Here is a 23,597-nt window from a genome sequence, read left to right as displayed (position 1 = left end):
GTATATTAACGCATATATGTGGAAACTAGAAAAATAGTACAGATGAACCAGTTTGCAGGACAGAAATTGAGACACAGATGTAGAGAACAAACATATGGACACCAAGGTGGGAAAGCGGCGGGGGTGGCGGTGGTGGTGGCGTGATGAATTGGGAGATTGGGATTGACATATATATACTAATACGTATAAAATGGATGACTAATAAGAACCTGCTGTATAAAAATATAAATGAAATAAGATTCAAAAATTCAAAAAAGGAAAGAACTACAAATGTTTTGTGGTTCTCAGAATATAAGTTTTGCACTTCTTTTGTTAAATTTATTCCTAAGTAATTTATTCCTTTTGGTGTGATTGTAAATGGAATTGTTTTCTTAATTTCATTTTCAGATTGCTCATTGCAAGCGTATAGAAATACAGTTAATTTTTCAAATATTGACCTTGTGTCTTGCAGCCTTGCTGAACTTGTTTATTAGTTTTGTAGTTGTTTAGTGGATTCCTTAGGATATTTCCCCAGCATTTTTTATTGCACAGTATATATCACGTAACAGTAGGAGTTGGTCTAAATTGCATTAGTGGAACTTTTTGGGGACTTGCTTAACAATAATATTCCTGCAGTTCACATATCCGGATCTTTCTGCAGGATTTTGACACTGTTGAACCAGCCCCCTTTGAAACTGCCTCCCTCCTTGGCATCTGTGTCTTTATTCCCCTTGGTCTTCATCCACCACTTGGCCTCCTTTCTGCCCTTTAAATGTTTGTTGATGATCCCCAAAATTTAGTTTGTTACCATTTCTCCCTCAGTGAGCAATTCTCTTCCTGAGCATTTGTTTACTGCCTTGAACCTGAACGTTCAAAATCAAAACTACAGCTCAAAACTTGGTCTACTAGACACACACCTATTTATGCTCATCTTGTTGGCTCATCACCTGTCATTCATCTGTCAAACTCATGAAGCCTAAAACTGATGTCGTTAACGTGTCACACTGCTGTTTCTTCTAATTTCTTCCGCAAGAAACCCAGGAATCAGTTACTTTCTCCTTCTCTCTCTCTCTTTCTCTCATTTATTTTAATCTCTGGGCTCCCCCATCTTCTCCTTCCCTACTGTCCCTGCCTTGAGTTTGGTTTTTATTGATTCTTAACTGGATGCACCTGAGCATCCTGTAGGTCTCCCACTCTTCTCTCCTCCGCCCCATCTATTCTCTACACCATCACCACAATCAGCTTTCTTTCCTTTTTCTTCCTTTTAAAAAATTGTGGTAAAATATACATAATGTAAAATTTGCCATTTTAACCGTTTTAAGTGTACAGTTCAGTGGCATTAAGTACATTCACAATGTTGTGCAATCACCTTTTTCAGTTAAGTAAACTTTTTCTGAAGTGAAACATATATGCAAAAGGGGGTACAAATCATAAATATGCAGCTTGATTGTTTATAAAGTGTACACACTGTGTATCCCATCGACTAGATCAGGAAATATCAGCTGGAGGAGACCTTCACATCAAGAGCATACATTTTACATAATTGTAACCGTAAATACAGTTCTGCAATTAGGACAGCTAGCATTTTTTAAGCCTTTATTCTGTATTAGGCTCAGTGTTCAGTGATTTATTTGCATTATTTCATTGAATCCTCCTGATCTTTTAAGGTAGGGATAATAGTTATCTCCATTTCACCGATGAGGAAATTGAGGCCTAGAGATTATCCTAGACCATATCATAAGCAGTGTTTGACTCTAGGCTGGAGTTAATGTCATTATACTGTTCATATTATTTCATGCCTGAACTGCTTCTCAATTTTTTCTTGCCTTATTTATTTTTTACAGAAAAGGCTCTAAGCATTTAAAAATTTCTTCACATAGATGTCATAATGAATTTTTTATTGTGGTAGAATATATATAAAATTTACATTATTACCATTTTAAAGTATACAGTTCAGATGCATTAAGTACATTCATTATTTTGTGTAACCATCACCACTATTTTGTTCTTCTTTTTCAAGATTGTTTTGGGTTTTCAGGACTCCTTGCAATTCCATATGAATTTTAGGATCAGCTTTTCCATTTCTGCCAGAAAAGGCCTGTTTTCTTAAATTTCATCTTCAGATTGTTGATTGTGAATATATATAACTACAACTGATTTTTGTATGTTGATCTTGTACCCTGCAACTTGTAGATTCTTTAGGATTTTCTATATATAAGATCATGTAATTTGTGAATAGTTTTATTTGTTCCTTTTCAATTTGAATGCCTTTTATTTATCTTGCCTAATTGCTCTGTCTAGGACTTTCAGTATTGTGCTGAATAAAGGTGACTAAAGCAGGCGTCCTTGTCTTGTTCTTGATCTAGGGGAAATTTTTTCAGTCTTCTACCGTTAAGTAAGATGTTAGTTGTGGATTTTTCATAAATACTTTTACCATGCTGAGGAAATTCTCTTTAATTCCTAGTTTGTTGAGTACAAACAGGTGTTGGATTTTGTCGGATGCTTTTTCTGCATCAATTGAGATCATCATGTGTTTTTTTCCCTTTCATTCTTTTAATATGTGGTATATTACATTTTAATTTTTATATGTTGAACCAACCTTGCATTCTTGGGATAGATCCCCTTGGTCATGGTGTAAGGTATAATCCTTTTAATATGCTGCTGGATTTCATTTGCCAGTATTTTGTTGTCATAATGATTTTTCTACTGTATTTTGCAAATTTAGTATATTATATTATTATTATAAATAATAATAATTATTCCCCATTTAGATTGCCTCCTAATATTTGCTAGTATAAACTTTTTTTTAATGCATACAGCTTCTTTTTTTAAAAATAAGTTTATTTAATTATTTATTTATTTTTGGCTGTGTTGGGTCTTCGTTGCTGTGTGCGGGCTTTCTCTAGTTGCGGCGAGCGGGAGTACTCTTCGTTCTGGTGCACGGGTTTCTCATTGTGGTGGCTTCTCGTTGTGGAGCACGGGCTCTAGGCGCGTGGGCTTGCTTCAGTAGTTGTGGCTCGCGGGCTCTAGAGTGCAGGCTCAGTAGTTGTGGCGCACGGGCTTAGTTGCTCTGCGGCATGTGCGATCTTCCCGGACCAGGGCTTGAACCCATGTTCCCTTCATTGGCAGGTGGATTCTTAACCACTGTGCCACCAGGGAAGCCCCAGCTTCTTTTTTAACAACTGACAATTTATTAAAATAGTTGATTTAAGCATCTGCAATGATGACTTCAACCTTGATTCCTAGCTCAGTACTGACAAAAATAATCTGTTTAATTATCTCAGACTGTGCAAGTCAATGAGTTGCTTGTGGATGCTCATTTGAAAAAGATCCCAAGTCAGTAGCTTTACCACAAGGAGTTTTTCTAAGTAGTGATTCTCATAGTCTTGGTAGGCATCCAAACTGATCCTTTCACTTTGAGATTCTTTTTCTTTGCTCCTCTGATCAAGTCAGCACACGCCTTCAACAGAGATTTACGTTGTGGTTGGTTAGGGTAATTCTAGTTTGGTAAATCACCACTTCTGGTCCCATGGGTGGTTTTCTGTTATATTTAAGAGCCATGGCTGTGGTGAGGCTTCCTCATAGACTTGTTCCTTGGGGAAAGCCAACAGTGGTGAGTTGGGAGCAGAAGCCGGAAGCAAGAGCTGCAGACCTGAGTTCTGCTGCAGCTGTGACTGTATCTTCTCAAAGAGTGCATAAGGTTTTTTTTTTTTTTTTCATTTTTGACTTATTTACCTAGAATAGATTTCTAGAAACAGAATTATTGTGTTAGAAGATACATTTTTTGGCATTTAATAAGTACTACATGGTCATATTACTTTTCAGAAGGATTGTGTCAATCAATATACACAGTTACCAGCAATATGTATGAATACCAAATTTGTTGTACAGTTAAAAAAATTAAAATACAGTTGATGAACCCCAATGTTCATAGCAACACTATTTACAATAGCCAAGACATGGAAGCAACCTAAGTGTCCATTGACAGATGAATGGACAAAGAAGATGTGAGATACACACACACACACACACACACACACACACACACACAATGGAATACCACTCAGTCATAAAAAAGAATGAAATAAAACCATTTACAGCAACATGGATGGACCTAGAGATTATCATACTAAGTTAAGTAAGTCAGATAGAGAAAGACAAATATCATATGATGTCACTTATATGTGGAATCTAAAAAAATGATACAAATGAACTTACTTACAAAACAGAAATAGACTCACAGACATAGAAAACAAACCTATGGTTACCAAAGGGGAAAGAGAGGAGGAATAAATTAGGAGTTTGGGATTGAAACATACACACTGCTGTATATACAAGAGATAACCGACAAGGACCTACTGTATAGCACAGGGAACTCTACTTAATGTTATCTTGTAATAACCAATAATGGAAAAGAATCTGAAAAAGAATATGTGTATATATATATGTATAACTGAATCACTTTGCTGTACACCTGAAACTAGCACAACATTGTAAATCAACTATATTTCAATAAAAATTAAAAAAAAATACAATTGACATACTGTATTTTATGTTAGTTTCAGATGTACTACATCATGTTTTGACATTTTGCATACATTATGAAATGATCACCCAAATTTGTTGTACACTTGAAGCACAAGGTATTAAAATTTTTTGAAAAGAATTAACTTTTGGAAAAATTTTCTCAGTGTTTTACTTTCAATTTTATTCATTTTAAGAATGTTGAACCTTTATCTTCATCTAATGTCTGCTTATGTTCAGTGTGGGACTGTATATTTGAGATACTTATTTTGATAGAGTTGATAAGAATTATTGAATCCCTACTTTTAGAAGGTGAGGAAGAAAGGAAAGTCAAGGTTCACCCTGACCTGGGGTGAACCTGATATGATTCTTGGTGTACTAGGGGGATATACTGTTAACAAAGATACTAGGTAAAGGAAAAACTGTTGTTTCTCTACTGAAGACACTTCTGACACTAACTACCTGGAGTTAGTGCAGACTGCACAGGTTAATGCTCAGTCCCAAAAGACTGCCTTCTACTTCAGACGCTAATCAAATCCAGGCCTCCTGTTCTTCTAACTGACCAGCTATAAATTTGGGGTTCCCGTGACCCCACTTTAAGTTTGATAATTTGCTCAAATGGCTCACAGAACTTAAGAAAGTGCTTTACTTACTGTTACTGGCTTGTTATAAAGGATACAACTAGGTACAACGAAATGAAAGAGATGCATAGGTCAAGGTATGTAGGAAGGGGCACAGAACCTCTGTGCCCTCCTCGAGCACACCACCTTCCCACACCTCAATGTGTTCACCAACCTGGAAGCTCTCAGAACCCCTTCATTTAGGGTTTTTAATGGAGGGTGCATTACACAGGCATGATTGATTAAATCATCAAGGATGAACTCAATCCCCAGCTCATCATCCCTCCCTGTAGGTCAAGGTGTAGGGCTGAAATTTCCAACCCTCTAATCACAGGGTTGTTCTTCTCATAACTGGTCTTCATCTTTCAAGTGTCACCTCATTAGCATAAACTCAGTTTGGTTGAAAGGGGCTTATTTTGAATAACAAAAGACTCTCCTCTCACCTCTATCACTGAGGAAATTTCAGAGGTTTCAGGAGCTCTGCCAGGAATCTGGGCTGAAAACCAAATATATATTTCTTGTTATATCACAATATCAGACTGGGAAATTAAAAAAATTTTTTTAATTTTTATTTTATATTGGAGTATAGTTGATTTAATTGACATATAACATTGTATTAGTTTACAGTATATGACATAATTTCGTATATGTATATATTGTGAACTGATTAGTTAACATTCATCACCTCACAGGTAAACTTTATTGTGATGAGAACTTTTAAGATTTATTCTATTAGCAACTTTCAAATATACAATACAGTATTATTATTATTTTTAAAATTTATTTATTTTATTTTTGGCTGCGTTGGGTCTTCGTTGCTGCACGCGGGCTATCTCTACTTGTGGTGGAGTGGGGGCTACTCTGTTGTGGTGCGCAGGCTTCTCATTGCGGTGGCTTCTCTTGTTGAGGAGCACAGGCTCTAGGCACGCAGGCTTCAGTAGTTGTGCCACGTGGGCTTAGTAGTTGTGGCTCGTGGGCTCTAGAGCGCAGGCTCAGTAGTTGTGGCGCATGGGCTTAGTTGCTCTGCGGCATGTGGGATCTTCCCGGACCAGGGCTCGAACCCGTATCCCCTGCATTGGCAGGTGGATTCTTAACCACTGCACCACCAGGGAAGCCCCTTTGGTGTTGTTTTGATTTGCATTTCTCTAATGACTAATAATGTTGAACATCTTTTCATGTGCTTGTGGTCTATTGGTATATCTTCTTTGGAGAAGTGTCTATTCAGGTCCTGAGTCTATGTTTTAATTGGGTTATTTGTCTTTTTGTTGTTGAATTGTAAGTGTTGTTTATATATTTTGGATACTAGTTTCTTACCCGATATGTGATTTACAAATATTTTTCCCATTTTGTGAGTTGTCTTTTTACATTCGTGTAGCGCACATTTTAAATTTTGATAAAGTTCAGTTTATCTGTTTTTTTCTTTTGTTGCTGTGCTTTGAGTTTCATACCTAGTCTGCTTTTTCTGTGTTTCTACCCTAGCTCTCTTCTTTTCCTTGGACAACCACAGAAGTTTCTTATCTCAAATGCCTTGCTCTCTCTAGTTCATTCTCCACCCAGTAGCCAGGTAGATTTTTTTTAAATGGAGACGAGATCATATCAATCTTCAGTTCAAATCCCCTCATTGCAAGTGGAATGAAATTCACATATCTTCTGTGGCTCACACAGTCCTGCAAGATTTGATCCATATTTTTCTCTCTACCTTCTCTCTCTAGCCCTATCCATCCTTGCCTGCTACGCTTGTTGCCAGGCTCTTTCTCTCTCTAAGTAGTCTGTGATTGCTGTTGGTCCTTCCTGAATCTTTCTTCTGTGGCTCTGACCAACTGGCTCCTCTTCTTCATTTAAGCCTCAGCTTTAGAGAGGCTTTTCCAGATTGCCTTGCCTAGAGCGGGTCCCTCTGTTGTTGGGGTTCAGTAGCACCCCACGTGGTTACATTAGAGCTCAAGTAATGATCTAGAATTCTTATTTGTTTTTTGTTATTTTTCTCTCAATAGAACAGAAGCTCTGTGAGGATGGGGAATTTTCATTTTCTTTGTTTTGTCTTCAGCACTTAGCATACAGCCAGGCCTATAGTGTATACTTAAAAAGATCTTGTTGAGTACATGAGTGAGTTTATGACTGAGGAGCTGATTTGGGAGACTGCTATCACAGAGTATATTGTGGGAGCACAGAGATGAGAGCTAAGGTAGGAACTAACTGGGCGTCAGTGGTGTTGCAAGCAGTGAAGAGGTCAAGTTGGGTAAGGCCAGTGTTGAAATGATTGGACCCAGCTGTAATTCTAGGGATAGGATAGAGGCTTCAGTGGGGTTGTGGTAGAAGAGGTCAGGTGCCAGTGGGTCAGGGAGTTTGTGTGTGTGTGTGTGTGTGTGTGTGTGTGAGAGAGAGAGAGAGAGACAGGGAGGGAGGGAGATGGGGGCTGCAGAAGACTCAGACAAGGAATGGGGAGTACATTTTGAAGAAGTAAAGAAAGGACCTGGTGGTAGCTTGAAGAAGTACAAGTATGAGGGAAGGTCTTTGGTTTTGTTTTATTAGGTTAGAGTCACCATTAGCATGTTCACATGCAGAGGGAAATGAGCCAGTGGAGAGGTAACATCTGATGGAGCAAGGTCCTAGAATGGCAGGTGGGGAGGTGGCTTAGAATGGAGAGAAAAACTGGGGACATCTCATATTCAGAAACTGGAGAGGAGTGTTATATGCTTTAGCTGTTATTTAATTTAAAGGGTAATATAAGGTTTTACTTCTTTTATTTATTTATTTACTTTTGGCTGCATTGGGTCTTCGTTGCTGCGCACGGGCTTTCTCTAGTTGCGGCAAGCGGGGGCTACTCTTCGTTGTGGTGCACGGGCTTCTCTTTGTGGTGTCTTCTCTTGTTGTGGAGCACAGGCTCTAGGTGCACGGGCTTCAGTAGTTGCGGTGCGCAGGCTCTAGAGCTCAGGCTCAGTAGTTGTGGTGCACGGGCTTAGTTGCTCCACGGCATGTGGGATCTTCCTGGACCAGGGTTCAAACCCATGTCCCCTGCATTGGCAGGCAGATTCTTAACCACTGCGCCACCAGGGAAGCCCTAAGGTTTTACTTATTTGTGCCCTTGATTCAAGGCCTTGTCTTTTACTTACTTGAATCTCATAGAGGTGAATATTTAAGCTAAGGGAAAACAGTATAGAGGTTTCTCAAAAAATTTAAAATAGAACTACCATATGACCCAGCAATTCCACTTCCAGGTATTTTTTCAAAGAAAACAAAAACACTAATTCAGAAAAATAAATGCACTGCTACGCTCAAGGCAGCATTATTTACAAGATAAGGAGGACGCAACCTAAGTGCCTATTGATAGGTGAATGGATAAAGAAGATGTGGTATATATTCACAGTGGAATATTACTCAGCTAAAAAAGAGAATGAAATCTTGCCATTTATGACAACATGGATGGACCTAGAGGGTATTATGCTAAGCAAAATAGGTCGGACAGAGAACGACAAATACTGTATGATATCACTTATATGTGGAATTTAACAAATAAAACAAATGAACAAATATATTAAAACAGACTCAGATACAGAGAACAAACTGGTGGTTACCATAGGGGAGTGAAGTTGGGGGATGAATGAAATAGGTGAGGGAGATTGAGAGGTACAGACTTCTAGTAATAAAACAAGTAAGTCACAGGGATGTAATGTACAGCATAGAGAATATAGTTAATAACATTGTAATAATTTTTTATGGTGACAGAAGGTAACGAGTTACCATGGTGATCATTTTGTAGTATATAAGTATATTAAATTACTGTGTTGTACGTCTGAAACTAATATAATATTGTAAGTTAATTATACTTCAAATTAAAAAAGATAAAAACATGTGGTCTGCTAGGGCTGTTCTTGTGTATTATATTCTCACAATAAGTTTTTCTCATGTATTTTTTCCTGTTTAGTGTAAAATTTAGTGTATGACTCTGGAATTTTAAAAAAGGTAGGCGTGTTTAGCTTGTAATTTTTCTTTTGCATTTGAGGTTCCATTTAAATGAATTTGAGATTCAAAAATAGATGGCTTGAGTTTTTCTTAGTCCAAGACCTGATATCTGCCAGGGAATTCGTTAACAACAGTTTTAAGATGTGATACCCACAAGATATTGTATGTGAAGACAGTGACTAGTGATGTCAAAATTTGGATAAAGATTTTTTTGGATAAACCAGTGGCTGGAGAATTATTGTTCAGTTTGCAGTGTTATAATTAAACACTTTTTTTGAGGCATCCATTATTTTTAAACAAAAGTAAAATTATGATTAGAGGAGAATTTGCTTCATGCTGTAAATAGATATATTTATCACATTTTGTCATGTTCTTGATGGCTCTTTTCAGAAAGATTATTGAAGCTTTTTTGTTTGGTGACTCCATGATCATTAACAGGGCAGCTGATTTGTCTTGGCATTACCAGACCAAGTGTCCATTGCTCAACTAATGGGTTGGTTTCTCAACCAGAAGGAGAAGCCCCATCTGGTTGGTGATTGCTCCAGGGTTTTTTTCTAGCAATCTGTAGATAATTCTCAGAGTATGATTCAATTTAATGCATACCAAATTGTAAAAATGGTATATAAGTCTAGTAGATGAGTGGTATCTGAAATGATAATAAGTGAGAATGGGATTTAGCACCCTAAAATGAGTGGTCTTGCATATCTTTTTAAATGCTTGTCTTTATTTTTGTAAGTTGGCTAGGGAGTTTTCACAGTTTGTTTTTGTTGAATAGTAAAGAATGTGTCTGGCCTTTGTCCCAGATTCCTGGCACAGAACTTCCAGAACTCTTAGGATTTCCCAAGTGGTAGGAGTGTTTTTGTTACTCATGAGCCCTCTTGGATCATACCTGAGTTTATGTTTATGAGATGATTCAAGATGGGGCCTGGTCACCAGAAAGACCAACCATGTAATTAGAACACTGGGGCTTTGAGCCAATCTGACCTCTGGGGAAAGGTGAGGGGCTGGAGATGGAGGTTAATCTCATGGCCCCTGATTCAGTCAATCATATCTATGGAATGAAACCCCAATAAGGCTCTGAACATCAGAGCTTGGTGGAGCTTCCTGGTTGGTGATATGCTAGGAGGGTAATGCACCCTGATTCCTTTTTTTTTTTTGGCTGCATCGGGTCTTAGTTGCGGCACATGGGATCTTTCGTTGTGCCACGTGGGCTCTTTTTGGTGTGCGGGCTTCTCTCTAGCTGTGGCATGCTAGCTTCTCTCTAGTTGTGGCGTGTGGGTTTCTCTCTCTCTAGTTGTGACACGCGAGCTCCAGGGCACGTGGGCTGTGTGGTTTGCGGCCCACAGGCTCTTTTGTTGAGGCGGCTGGGCTCGGTAGTTGTGGTGCCGCGGGCTTAGTTGCCCCGCAGCATGTGGGCTCTTAGTTCCCAGACCAGGGATCAAACCTGTGTCCCCTGCATCAGAAGGCAGATTCTTTGCCACTGGAGCACCAGGGAAGTCCCTGATGCACCCTGATTCTATGAGGAGAGAGCATGGAAACTCTGTGTTCAGGACCCTTCCAGACCTTGCCCTATGTGTATTTTCATTTGGCTAGTCCTGATTTGTATCCTTTCTTTTTTTTTTTTTTTTTTAAATTAATTAATTTATTTATTTTTGACTGCGTTGGGTCTTCGTTTCTGTGCAAGGGCTTTCTCTAGTTGTGGCAAGCGGGGGCCACTCTTCATCGCGGTGCGCGGGCCTCTCAGTATCGCGGCTTCTCTTGTTGGGAGCACAGGCTCCAGACGCGCAGGCTCAGTAGTTGTGGCTCACGGGCCCAGTTGCTCCGCGGCATGTGGGATCCTCCCAGACCAGGGCTCGAACCCGTGTCCCCTGCATTGGCAGGCAGATTCTCAACCACTGCGCCACCAGGGAAGCCCCTTGTATCCTTTCTAATAAAACTGTAATAATAAGTATAGTGCTTTCTAAAGTTCTGTGAGTTGTTCTAGCAAATCAAACCTGAGGATTTGTGGGAACCTCTGAATTTGTAGCCAGTTGTTCGGAAATGTTGTTGGCCTGCGGACCACCAAAGTGCAGCTGGAGTAAGGACAGTCTTGTTGGGAACCATGTCCTTGAACTATGGAATCTGATGCTACTCTGGGTCATTAGCATCAGAATTGTATTGAAGTTCACCAGTTGGTGTCAGAATAGTTTTATATTCCTGTTATAATTCAACTTAAATTGGTGGCCAGATGTGAGTTGATGAGATGATATACCCAAGAAAGGGGGCATGGCTTTTAGTCCTTTCCAGCCCAGGTAATAGGAAATCATTCATTTAGCCCATTTACATTTAGTGTCTGTGTATGACAAGGTCTGTACTAGACAAAAAATGGTAGGAAATTCCCCATCCCTACAGCTTAGGAGCGTTTTATGTGATGTGGTAGACACATGGGATTTTTGTGTGCTGTGATAGAGAAGGAATGCTCAGCTGTTGGAATGGCGCTGTCTTCTTTGACAGGACATTGGGGCTGGGTTAGAGATGGGTCTTCTAGGCAGTGTGTACTTTAGGACCAGAGAGATGTCCAGTGTACTAGTGTGGATGGGGACAGGGGGTTGTGGGTGCCAGTGGTTGTTTCAGAATAAGTGACTGTGTTTACTGGCTGGAAGTATGTGTTAGGGTAGTGCTTTTGCAGAGTGGTAAATGGACCACCTGTATAAGAATTACCCTGTACACCAAGGGGGGAAAGTGGCTGGGGGGGTGGGGTGGTAGGATGAATTGGGAGATTGGGATTGACATGTACACACTAATATGTATAAAATAGATAACTAATAAGAACCTGCTGTATAAAAAAATAAATAAAATAAAATTCAAAAATTCAAAAAACAAGAAAAGAATTACCCTGTCCACTGGTTCCCCCGTCCCCTTACAGAAATGCTGGTTTTCTTTTCTACTTTTTTTTTTATGATGGAAAATGTCGATTAGTGACACTAGTAAGACGAATAGTGTAATATCCCCCCCCATCTACTTATCCCCAACTCCATTAACTCATGACTGGTGATTCGATTTATAGTGTTTGCTAATTTCTCTTTGGGAGTATTTACCCATTTATTTAATTACCATGCCAGTTTCAAGCTACCACACAATTTTACTGAACAAGGAGTTAGGGAAAGATTCTCAGAATCAGTTCTCCTGACCTGGGGCAAGGTGGCCCCAGCTCATGACTCTTTCCCACTCAAACCAGCTTCCTCTTACTTTTTAAAAAAATTATTTATTTTATTTATTTATTTTTGGCTGTGTTGGGTCTTTGTTGCTGCACGCAGGCTTTCTCTAATTGTGGTGAGCAGGGGCTACTCTTTGTTGCAGTGCACGGGCTTCTCATTGTGGTGGCTTCTCTTGTGGAGCACGGGCTCTAGGCATGTGGGCTTCAGTAGTTGTGGCACACGGGCTCAAGAGCACAGGCTCAGTAGTTGTGGCACACGGGCTTAGTTGCTCCGTGGCATGCGGGATCTTCCCGTACCAGGGATTGAACCCGTGTCCCTTGCATTGGCAGGCGGATTCTTAACCACTGCACCACCAGGGAAGTCCCACACCTTCCTCCTTTTTAAAAAAATTTCAGAAATAATTCTATCCATAAGTATTTAGGTTTATATCTCTAAGGACTAGTTTTAAAAATATACCCACAAAACTTTTATTACATCTAAAATAATTAACAATAATTCCTTAGTATCAAATATTTGATTTGTGTTCAAACTTCTCCACACATCTCCAGATAGGTTCCAAGAATTACATTTGGCTGCTTTATCTCTTAAGTCTCTTTTAGTCTATAGGATCTTTCTTGATCTCTCTCTTTTTTCCTTTGAAGCTTATTTGTAGAATAAAGTTTATTTTGTAGATTTTTTTCACAATGTACAGTTTGCTGATTGCATCCCCATCATGTTTGCATCAAAGTTCCCCATCCCCTGTTCTTCCTCTAATTTCATAATTGGCACTAGAGCAGTGGCTTTCAAATGAGGTTCCAGGGTCAATAACATCAGCATCATCTGGGAAACTTATTAGAAATACAGATTCTTGGCTTCACTCCAGGCCTATTGAATCAGAAACTCTGAGGAAGGGGCCCTGCAGTCTTCTAAATGATTCTGATGCACCCTAAAGTTTGAGAACCATTGCTGTATAGGCTTGATCAGATTCAGGTTTGTCCCTCTCTCACCCCACTCCCTTACCCCCACCAGCTATTTCATGGCTGTTGATGTGTTTTCCATTAGAAGGCACTTAAGGCTGACTGGTCTCTCATTTATGATGCTGATGTCCATGTTGATCATTGCCTAGGCTATATCCGTTAATTCACTGGGGTTGCAAATGGCATTGTTCTAATTGTATCATTCCTTCTTTTTTTAAAAAATATTTTATTTATTTATTTATTTATTTGGCTGTATTGGGTCTTAGTTGTGGCATGTAGCATCTTCATTGCAGCATGCGGGCTCTTTCATTGCAGCACGTGAGCTTCTCTCTAGTTGTGGCACACGGGCTCCAGAGTGTGTGGGCTCAGTAGTTGCAGTGCGCAGGCTCTATTGTTGTGAGGTGCAGGCTCCAAGCGTGGGGCTCAGTAGTTGCAGCACGTGGGCTCTCTAGTTGAGGTGCACAAGCTCAGTAGTAGTGGTGTGTGGGCTTAGTTGCCCCACAGCATGTGGGATCTTAGTTCCCTGACCAGGGATCGAACCCACGTCCCCTGCATTGGAAGGCGGATTCTTAACCAATGGACCACCAGGGAAGTCCCTCTATCATTCCTTCTTCATGCATAAACTGGAAAAACTTCCCCTCATTAACTTTTAGGTTACCCTGTGGAATAGTTTGTTCAGAAAAGGCAGGATAAACGATGAGTCTTTGCTTTTATCTACCTGTTTTCAGAATAACTTGGTTCTCTAGCATCTGCCAAAGATGACAAATGAAGTCCTGTAACAAATCAGTGTAAATTTAAAGATTTAACTGTATTTGATGTTTTATCCATTGTCATTTTGTTCTTATTTGATGCTCATATTATCCTATCTTTGTGTCATGGGAACCTCTTCAGGTTTTCTCCTAATTCCTTTTGACATGATCCTAGCAGTCTTTTATAGTGTCCTTGATTTCTGGTAGAAGCTTTTCCAGTCTTGTTACATGTTTAGCTCCAGACCAGGAATTAGCAATTTCTTCAAGGAACCCTGTTTCTCTTTAGACAAAAATAGTAGAGATCATAAAATGCATGGTAGGGCTGCTCTTTACTCCAGAGGTTAGTCATATTTCCAGTTTAAACTCAGGACTATAATGCTTTTACTCAACCTAATGTATATCCTTTCTTTAATGCCAGAAATCCCAGTATTCAATAACACAATTACTCATTTTCTTTATCCCATAATGCCCACATAACAGTCTCAGAATTGTAGACTAGCAGTATTATTTCTGAAAACTATTTCTTCAGTGCTTGTTATCTTTAGAGTATAGCCCGCTAGGATATCCAATTAAAGTCATTTGAAATAGTTCTTTGTGTGATTCTCCTCCCAATTAAATATATAGTTAGTTTGCTTTATGTTTTGGGGATTGCTTTTTCAAATTTAATTTTATAATTATGTAAAATATTTACATGGTTCCAAAGTCAACCAAATAAGGTATATTCAGAGGAGCCTGGCTTCTACCCTTGTAGCTTCCACCTGATTCCCTCCGCTGTAGCAGTGATTTTCATCCTTGGGAGCTTTTAAAAAATACTGATGCTCAGACTCCACATCCAAGCAATTAATTCATAATTTGGGAGAGGAATTGGAGGAGAGTGAGACCCAGCCATCAGTACTTTTTACAAGTTCCCAGGTGATTTTCAGGGATAGCCAAAGTTAAGCGAAGAACTACTGACATTTAACTTTTCAAATAAAATCTATATCATTCCATTTAAAAACACACACACACAGAGACACAAATGGGATGCATCTATTTAGATTCCTTTCTCTCTTTCTTAAACATAAGGAACTATACTGCTGCACTCTTTGGTGAACAGCATGACCTGGAAAGCAGCTGTAACACGCTGTGCATTTAACCAAGCTCCCAAGCTGCCCTGCAGCTGCTAAAGCTGGAGAATGCCAATGTGATAGATGTTACGGGACTTAAAGAAAAGCAACAATTGAGTAATTTTTCTTCTAAAATATATTTTTAAAGTATAAAAGTAAGAAATTGTAAACACATATATGTATAATTCTAAAAATTAAGAATCCTGGGACATCATGAACACACATGTGACTTGGGATCTGCATCTTATTGCATGATTCAGATATACTAACTGGCATGGTCTGTGCTTTCCATTTAATTACATGCTAGTCTGCGACATGTCTTGTGTTCTCATTATAACATGAAATTTTGTTTGTAAGAACGAGAAAATGGCTTAATTTTTCTAATCTGTTTTTTTTATTCAATTACAAAGGTGTTTGGGTTTTTTTTCATCAATTACTGATGCCATTTTTTCCTCTCTGCTCTAATCCAAGCATCCAGTAGATATTGTGAGTGCCAATTGATGGTCTATCAGTTTAAAACAGTTCTGTGGCTACACAGTTTGGGAAATGTTGCTGTGGCTTGGGGACCTATTAAAAAGCTTTATAAAGGGGAGGGATGTTGTCATGTTTGGACCCTAGGAGGGTCCAACAGTGTGGAGGACTGGTCCAAAGCAGGGTGAGAGTGGATGCTGGGACACTGCATTGCAATCCACTGTAATAATACAAGTGAATGGTGATTAGGGCCTGAATTGAGCCAAGTGCAAGAGTTAGTGTTAGGGGCTAGCAGGAATGTTATAAAATAGGAATATTTTCCTTGAGTTGAATCACCACTTCTAAGGTGTGTTTCTCTGTTTTTCAGGTCCAGAAAGTAGATTTAAATGCACCCATATATGCTCATTACCTTGATGACTGACTCATGTTAATTAAATTCATTGGAAACTGACTTATACAGGAATTAGGTAGACCCAGCTTTCTATCCTTGCTCTGTCACAGCACAGACCTTCAGTATTTTCATTCTTAAGAAGGGAATTCTTGACTGCTTTTCAAGGGTGGTGAAAATTAAAGATGATATATGCTATATACCTACCACAGTGTCTGGTGTAATAATTGGTTAGGCAGTCTTTTCTCTTGATCCTAGAACTCATATTACCCAAACCTGGGGAACCCGCTTATATTAAAATCTTTAGGAAGTTGGATTGTCAATAAGAACTTTGATTAGAAAGCACAGAATTAGAACCAACAAAATAGCAATGGCTGGATTACTATGGTACATTACCTTGATATTCTTATGACGAACCACCCTTGCATGCCTGGGATAAATCCTGCTTGGTCATGGTATATAATCTTTATAATGTTGTTGGATTTGGTTGGATTTGCTAGTGGGTTTTTTTGTTTGTTTTTTGTTTTGTTTTGTAGGATTTTTTCATCTGTATTCATAAGAGATACTGATCTGTAGGTTTTTTTCTTGTGGTGTCTTTGTCTGGCTTTAGTATCAGGATAATGCTGGCTTCATAAAATGTATTATGAAATATACCCTTTCCTAATTTGGGGGGAAGAGTTTCAGGAGAAGTGGTATTAAATCTCCTCTAAATGTTTGGAAGAATTCACCAGAGAAGCCATCAGATCCTGGACTTTTCTTTGTTAGGAGGTTTTTAAATTACTGATTCCATCTCCTTACTTATTATAGCTCTGTTGAGATTTTCTATTTCTTCTGAGTTAGTTCTGGTAATTTATGTGTTTCTAGGAATTTGTTAATTTCATCTGAGTTATCTTATTTGTTGGTCATCAGTCAGCCACCTTTTCTTTCTTTTCTTTTTAAATTTATTTTTATTTTTAAATATTATCATACAATAAAATTTACTTTTTTGGTCTATAGTTCTGTGAATTTTAGCACATATATAGATTTGTGTAACCACCACCACAATCAGGATATAGAGCAATTCCATCACCCCAAAAACCCACTTTGTGGTATTATAGTCGCATTTTCTACTAATCCCTAGCTCCTGGCAACCACTGTTGCCTATCACTAGATCTGTTCTCTGTCACTAGTTTTGTCTTTTTAAGAATGTTATATAAATAGAGTCATACAATATGTATATTTTGAGACTTTTTTCACTCAGCATAATATCTTTGAGATTCATCCAAGTTATGTTATCAATAGTTTGGGTTTTTTTTAATTGCTGAGTAGTATTTCATTGTATAGATGTCACATTTTATTCATTCATCTGTTTCCAGTGTTTGGTGGCAATGAATAGAGCTGCTAAGGACATTTTATAGTGTCTTTGGATTCCTGATTGTCCATTCACTGAAATCTTTACACTTGTGATCATCAACTCTCCAGGTTTTCTGGAGGATGAATTTTTTTTTTTTTTTTTTTTTTTGGCCGCATCCTGCGGCATGTGGGATCTTAGTTCCCCAACCAGGGTTCGAACCCGTGCCCCCTGCATTGCAAGTGCAGAGTCTTAACCACTGGACCACCAGGGAAGTCCCTGGAAGATGAATGTTTTTATGTACTTCTGGCACACAGTAGGTATTTAATAAAAACACATTCAGCAAATATATACTGAAAATCTGTCCTGTGCTAAGCATTGGGAATACACTGGTAAGTAGAAACAGACTTAACTCCTTCCCTTGGGAAGAGCTCACAGTCCTGTAGGGGATACCAACATCAACCAAATAATCACTCAGATTGTTCTAGCATTGTACCTGTGGCTTCACTGCTTTGAAGGAAAGGCACTTTGTTTCCTCAGAGCCTGTAATAGGCATCTGAGCTCACCAGGTAGGTCAAATATGGCTTCCCTGAGAGAAGTGACTACTCTCTCAATTCCAAAGTTTGAAATAGGAGTTAACTAAGCAAAGTGGTGAGAAAAGCATTCTAAGACAAGCCCTTGAAGTGAGAGGGAACTTGGTGAGGAGACCAGTGTGGCGGCCAGAATGCAGAAAGTAAGGAGAGCATGATCAGAGTTTTGTCCTTATCTGAAGACCAGTGAGAAGGCCACTGAATAATTTTACATCATGGGGTGTGAGTAATGAGGATTATGGTTAGAAAAGATCATTCTAGCAGCTAGGTAGAAAAGGGATTTGGAGAGGGCTAGAGCTGGTACAGGTAATTTATTAAGAGGCTATTACTATAATTGAGGCTTGAGATGATGTTTGCCTGAGTTGAAGGGGGTGGGTGTTGAAGATGGATTCAGGGCTCATGTAGAAGGTAAGATGATGGCCAGGTCTTAGGGATGGATTGGATATGGGGTATGTGGAGAGAGAACTATCAAAGAAGACACCTATATTTTTTGGCCTATGCATTTGAATGGACAGCAGTGTTCTTTATTAAGATAAAGAACATGAGAAAGCCTTCAGCTTTGGGAAGATGGGAAGATCATGAGCTTGATAGTGGATATATGAGTTTGAGGTCTCCTGAGTTAAGCAGGAGATGACAAGTGGGCCATCTAATATTCTCATCTAGAGCTCGCTGAAGAGATCTAGGCCAGAGGTATGAGGGTGGGTCGTTACTTGAAGCTATAGGTATGAATGAAATCTTCCAGAGTGAGAGAACAGAGTGAGAAGCAGAGGGCCTCTGACTGACAGACACTTTGAGGACCCTAGTTTTAAAGGACAGGCATAGGAGAGTGAACCTACAAGGGAAAGGGGAAACCTGCAAGGGTAAGGGGAAGGCGCATGTTGTAAATGAATGAAAGCATGAAAATTAGACAATATGCAGAACACTTCTATTGTACAAATCTGAAACTCTGTACCCATTAAACAACAACTTCCCTCTCCACCCCCCACCCCCACCTTCTGGTAACCACCATTCTACTTTCAGTTTCTATACATTAAATTTTTTTTTTTACTGTCAAAAAAGAAGTTTGAGAAATATTGGTTCTAGGATATCAGCAACACATTCCCTACTCCAACTCAAACATCTGTGTGCCTACTGTGTGTCAGGCCACTGTACTGATTCCAAGGCCACTGTAGAGATTCCAAGATGAGGTAGACATGACCACTACTTTTGAGAAGTTCCCCTTCTACCTGGGAACAAAGACCAACAAAGCAAGTGCTGTTTGCCAGGCACAGAAAGACAAGAATATTTTTGTAGACTGGTTTAAAGAAGAAGCAAGGGCACAGAAACCTCACATTATAAAATCTGTAGCTTGGTGAGGCAGGAAGTGGCAGGCATTAAGATTAGCAAAGTGAAATAAAAGTCAGATTGTGAAAAGTCCTGGAAAGAAATATTTTGGACCTTATGCAGAGACAATGGCAAGCTGTCAGAGATTTTATTTATCAGGGGAGTGATGTAGTTAGTAGTCTATACTTGGAAGATTTCCAGAGCTGCATGGAAGCTACATGGGGTGCTTGCTGGGGGTGTTCTTTTAAAGAGGCTAGAGGAGGCATAGAGAGTAGACACAGATTTCAGGAGCAGGCTCAGCAAGGCTTCGTGCCCAATTGAATGTGTGCCTGTGTGGTAGGGGGTGGGAAGGGTAATGCGGTGAAGCGGAGGGAGAAGGTAGAGACGAACTTTGGTGGTGATGGTGACAGGGAGACCTTGTACAGATTTGGCCTCAACGATTCAAGTGCAAACCCCCAGAGGCAACTAGAAATAGAAGTCTGGAGCTCAGGAACAAGGTAGGACTATTTAAATAGATTTGAGTGTGTGTGTGTGTGTGTGTGTAGGAACAGAATGACACTGCTACAAAAGTTGTGCAGAAAAGATGGCCCAAGAAGGAAGCCTGAGACTTCCAGAAAGGAACCAGAAAGGTGTGAGGAGACATGGAAAATGTTTGGCCAAGACGGTGGAAAGGAGAATTTCAAAAGTAGGGCTATTCCACAATGTTAGGTGTCAGGGAGATCCAATAGAATGGGGAAGGGACAGAGGGTGACAGTGAGCTGCCAGCCGCCCAGGGAGTGAGGAGCATGGCCCAGCTGCATCTGGTGCCTGAGTTCTACTCAAGAGAAAGCTTTATTTATTATCCAGTGGATGCCTCCACAGTGCTTTACCAAACAAACTGCCTATACCATTAAGAAAATTTATTTCTGAATTTGCTGATCTCAAAAGCTTAGAAATGTCTGTTTATTTTGTATCTTTTATAAAGTTAAAGTCTCACTATGCAAAGAGTTACCATCTTTTTCATGTTACTTAGTTTCTACAGGTGGTCAGCATTGATACTTTTTAGACTTCTCTCCTTGCCTGAAGAAAATAAGAATGACCCAACTTTTCCTGCTTTTTTTTGGAGTTGGCTTCCTTTAGTTTAGATCATTAAATGTGTTATAGTTTCACCCCACAAGAAGCAAGATATCAACCATAAAAGTGGCAAAAGTGGTAGAAACAGTTATAAAATAGTTAATACTTTAAAAAAGCTCATTCCATGTAAATTTTTTTCTATTAAATGAAAAAGAAATGAAGCTGGTCATTGGTGATAAGGTTTTTCAAGAAAAAAGGTTAAATGGAGCATGTCTATAAAAAGATAGACCACATCTCGTCTAACTCCATTTTTGGTCAGCGTCACTAGCCTCAGAACTTTCTTTATTCTCCATCTCAGTGGTATCCAAGCCAAAAGTTGGTTGTCCTTTACCCTCACTTTAGTTTTTCACTTATTCACCAAGAAGGTTTGGGAATCAACCCAATTAAATTTTAGTGTTTAGGGAGCATGTTTGTTGATCTTATATAGAAATTCTACATAATAGAACATTTGATTAGCCAGAACAAATTGAACAAGATAGATGAGAGTACTAAGGTGCCTTTCTGCTTTCACATAATCTTCAACTGCCCAATTTAATATAATAAAGAACCTTTTTTTTTTTTTAAAGTACTCTTTTCATATCAGAACATTTTAAACCCCACATTTGTTTATTTATTTATTTTTGGCTGTGTTGGGTCTTCGTTTCTGTGCGAGGGCTCTCTCTAGTTGTGTCAAGCGGGGGCCACTCTTCATTGCAGTGCACGGGCCTCTCACTATCGCGGCCTCTCTTGTTGCGGAGCACAGGCTCCAGACGCGCAGGCTCAGTAGTTGTGGCTCACGGGCCTAGTTGCTCCGCAGCATGTGGGATCTTCCCACACCAGGGCTCGAACCCACGTCCCCTGCATTAGCAGGCAGACTCTCAACCACTGCGCCACAAGGGAAGCCCCAATAAAGAATCTTTTATCTAATTAAACCTTCTTTAGATTTTTTTTTTTCCAAAAGCTGTTTCCCTAAGCACTTGTCTTCATTAGAGGTATTTGGGGATGGTGGGAGAGAGGGAGATAGATTCAGAGAAGTAGATCACCATTATACTAAAAATGGCATGTAGAATCAAATTTGACTGTGTTGGGCTTCAGGTTTATAAATTGGGTCTTAAAAATTACCTGTATCTCAGATTTTGCTCTGTAGCTCTAAATAACTTGCACACTAACTCTAGCCATCAAGGAATGGAAAGAAATGGTAGCGAAGCACAAGCTAATGAACCAGTTGAACAGCTAGTGATTTTTATTATGATGAGTTACGTTTTCTTGTTAGGTGGTGGGTTTTGTCACATCTGTTATAACAGATCCTTTGAAGAACAAAGGTCCAAGGCCAGCAAGGGAACAATGATCGTGAAGTCCAGACTGGCTTACTGATCATGGACTTGAGAATTGTTTTTCAACATCAGGTCACAGAGGGGCAGACTTGATTTTTTAAGATGATAGTGAATAAAATCCTGTTAGCTCTTCAAAAATAAGGATTTTTAGCAGTAATAAATAAAACAGTTTACATCAGTCATTAGAAATGCAAATCAAAACCATGATGAGATATTACTTTATACCCACTTATTATTATAATAAAAAAGACATAATAACAAGTGTTGACTTGGATGTGGAAGAACTGGAACCCACATACACTGCTGGTAGGAATGGAAAACAGTCTGGTAGTTACTCAAAAAGCTAAGTATGGAGTTACTGTATGACCTACCAATTTCACTCCTAGGTGTATACCCAAGAGAAATGAAAACATATATCTACGTAAAATGTGTACACACGAATGTTCATAGTAGCGTTATCCTTAATAGCCAAAAAGTGGAAAAAACCCAAATGTCCACCAGGTGATGAATGGATAAACGAATGTGGTATAGCCATACAATGGAATAATATTTGACAACAAAAAGAAATGAAGTACTGATAGGTGCTACAAAAGGCCAGTTGTATTCTACTTATATGAAATGTCCAGAATAGGCAAATCTATAGAGACAGTAAGTTATTGGTTGCCTAGGGCTAAGGGGGGGGAATGGGGAGTGAGTGCTGATGGGTATGGGGTTTCTTTTTGGGGTGATGAAAAAAATCTAAAATTGATTGTAGTAATGGAGACACAATTCTTTGCATATACTAAAAACCATTGAATTGTACACTTTAAATGATAAACTATGTGGTATGTGAATTATATCTCTATAAATCTGTTATGTTAAGAAAAATAAAGCTATTTTATTTTTTTCTCCTCCTGTCTCTAGCTATTGCAGCCCCAGGCCCCCCTGAGAGGTTAAGCTATGGCCAAGTACAGTTATGGTTACTTCTGTTTTTCTTTATATTGACTCAGTCTTTGTACTTAAAATTAATTTAAGTGAAAAAAAAAGTTGTAAAAAAAACTTTATGCTGACCTTAGAAAAGTACTCAGTTTTGGACCTGGTTTATCAGTAAATTTTGATTAGTTTGTAAGTACTAATATTTGATAAACTGAGTTAGCCTCAGAAATTTTTCAGTTAAGATTCCAGATGCAAATTCCTAATGGGGGCTTTTAACTTCATTTTAAAAGACATTTTAGGCATTTCAAGAAAGAAGGTGCTTTCTCAAAGTTGCACGAATGTGAGTGTTACCCAGTTACCCTGCTAGCATCCCCAGGGTGATTTTAGATGTTGTCCTTCCATAGCTACCTGTATGGCTAAGAGCATGGGCTGTAAAGCTAAGACTGTCTGCCACCCTGTCTGGTTTCACCTTTGTTAGCAGAGTGAGTTATTTAACCTTTCTTGCCATAAATTCTTTATCTAAGTAGTACCTCATAAGGTTTGTATGAGAATTAAGTGACTTATAACCATAAAGTGTTTAGGGCAGATCCTGGCACATAAATGTTATATGTTGTTATTCCATCTCCACATTTTCTAGCATTCTTTGTCATCTGGATCGGCAGAATTTCCTTTTGGCTTCTGAATTTACTAAGATTAGGTTTGTCATATATATAGCCGAAGAAAATGAAAACACTAATTTGAAAAGATATATGCACCCCAACGTTCACAGCAGCATTCTTTACAATAGCCAAGATATGGAAGCAACCTAAGTGTCCATCAACAGAAGACTAGATAAAGAAGATGTAGTGTATATACATACACACACACACACACGGTGGAATATTGGCCATAAAAAAGAATAAAATTTTGCTATTTGCAACAACATGGATGGACCTGGAAGGTATTATGCTTAATGAAATAAGTCAGACAGAGAAAGGCAAATACTGTATGTTTTCACTTATATGTGGAATCTAAAAAATAAAACAAATAAATAAAAATAACAAACAGAAACAGACTCACAGAT

At 38.9% G+C, this 23,597-nt stretch overlaps 1 protein-coding gene and 1 non-coding gene across 2 annotated transcripts in view; one reads left to right on the top strand and one right to left on the bottom strand.

Annotated features, from left to right (window-relative positions):
• Positions 1-23,597, top strand: part of PRKAR2A (protein kinase cAMP-dependent type II regulatory subunit alpha) — an 83,319-nt gene that overhangs the window by 9,476 nt on the left and 50,246 nt on the right. The window lies entirely within an intron of this gene.
• On the bottom strand, positions 17,482-17,554 carry TRNAA-UGC (transfer RNA alanine (anticodon UGC)). Its single transcript has one exon. It is a non-coding gene; the product is annotated as a tRNA-Ala (tRNA).

This window comes from Balaenoptera ricei, chromosome 11 (assembly GCF_028023285.1).
Source record: "Balaenoptera ricei isolate mBalRic1 chromosome 11, mBalRic1.hap2, whole genome shotgun sequence".
In the NCBI taxonomy this organism is placed as follows: Eukaryota; Metazoa; Chordata; class Mammalia; order Artiodactyla; family Balaenopteridae; genus Balaenoptera; species Balaenoptera ricei.
The sequence above is the reverse complement of the archived record's forward strand: the minus strand, read 5'-3'. Positions and strand labels throughout refer to the sequence as shown.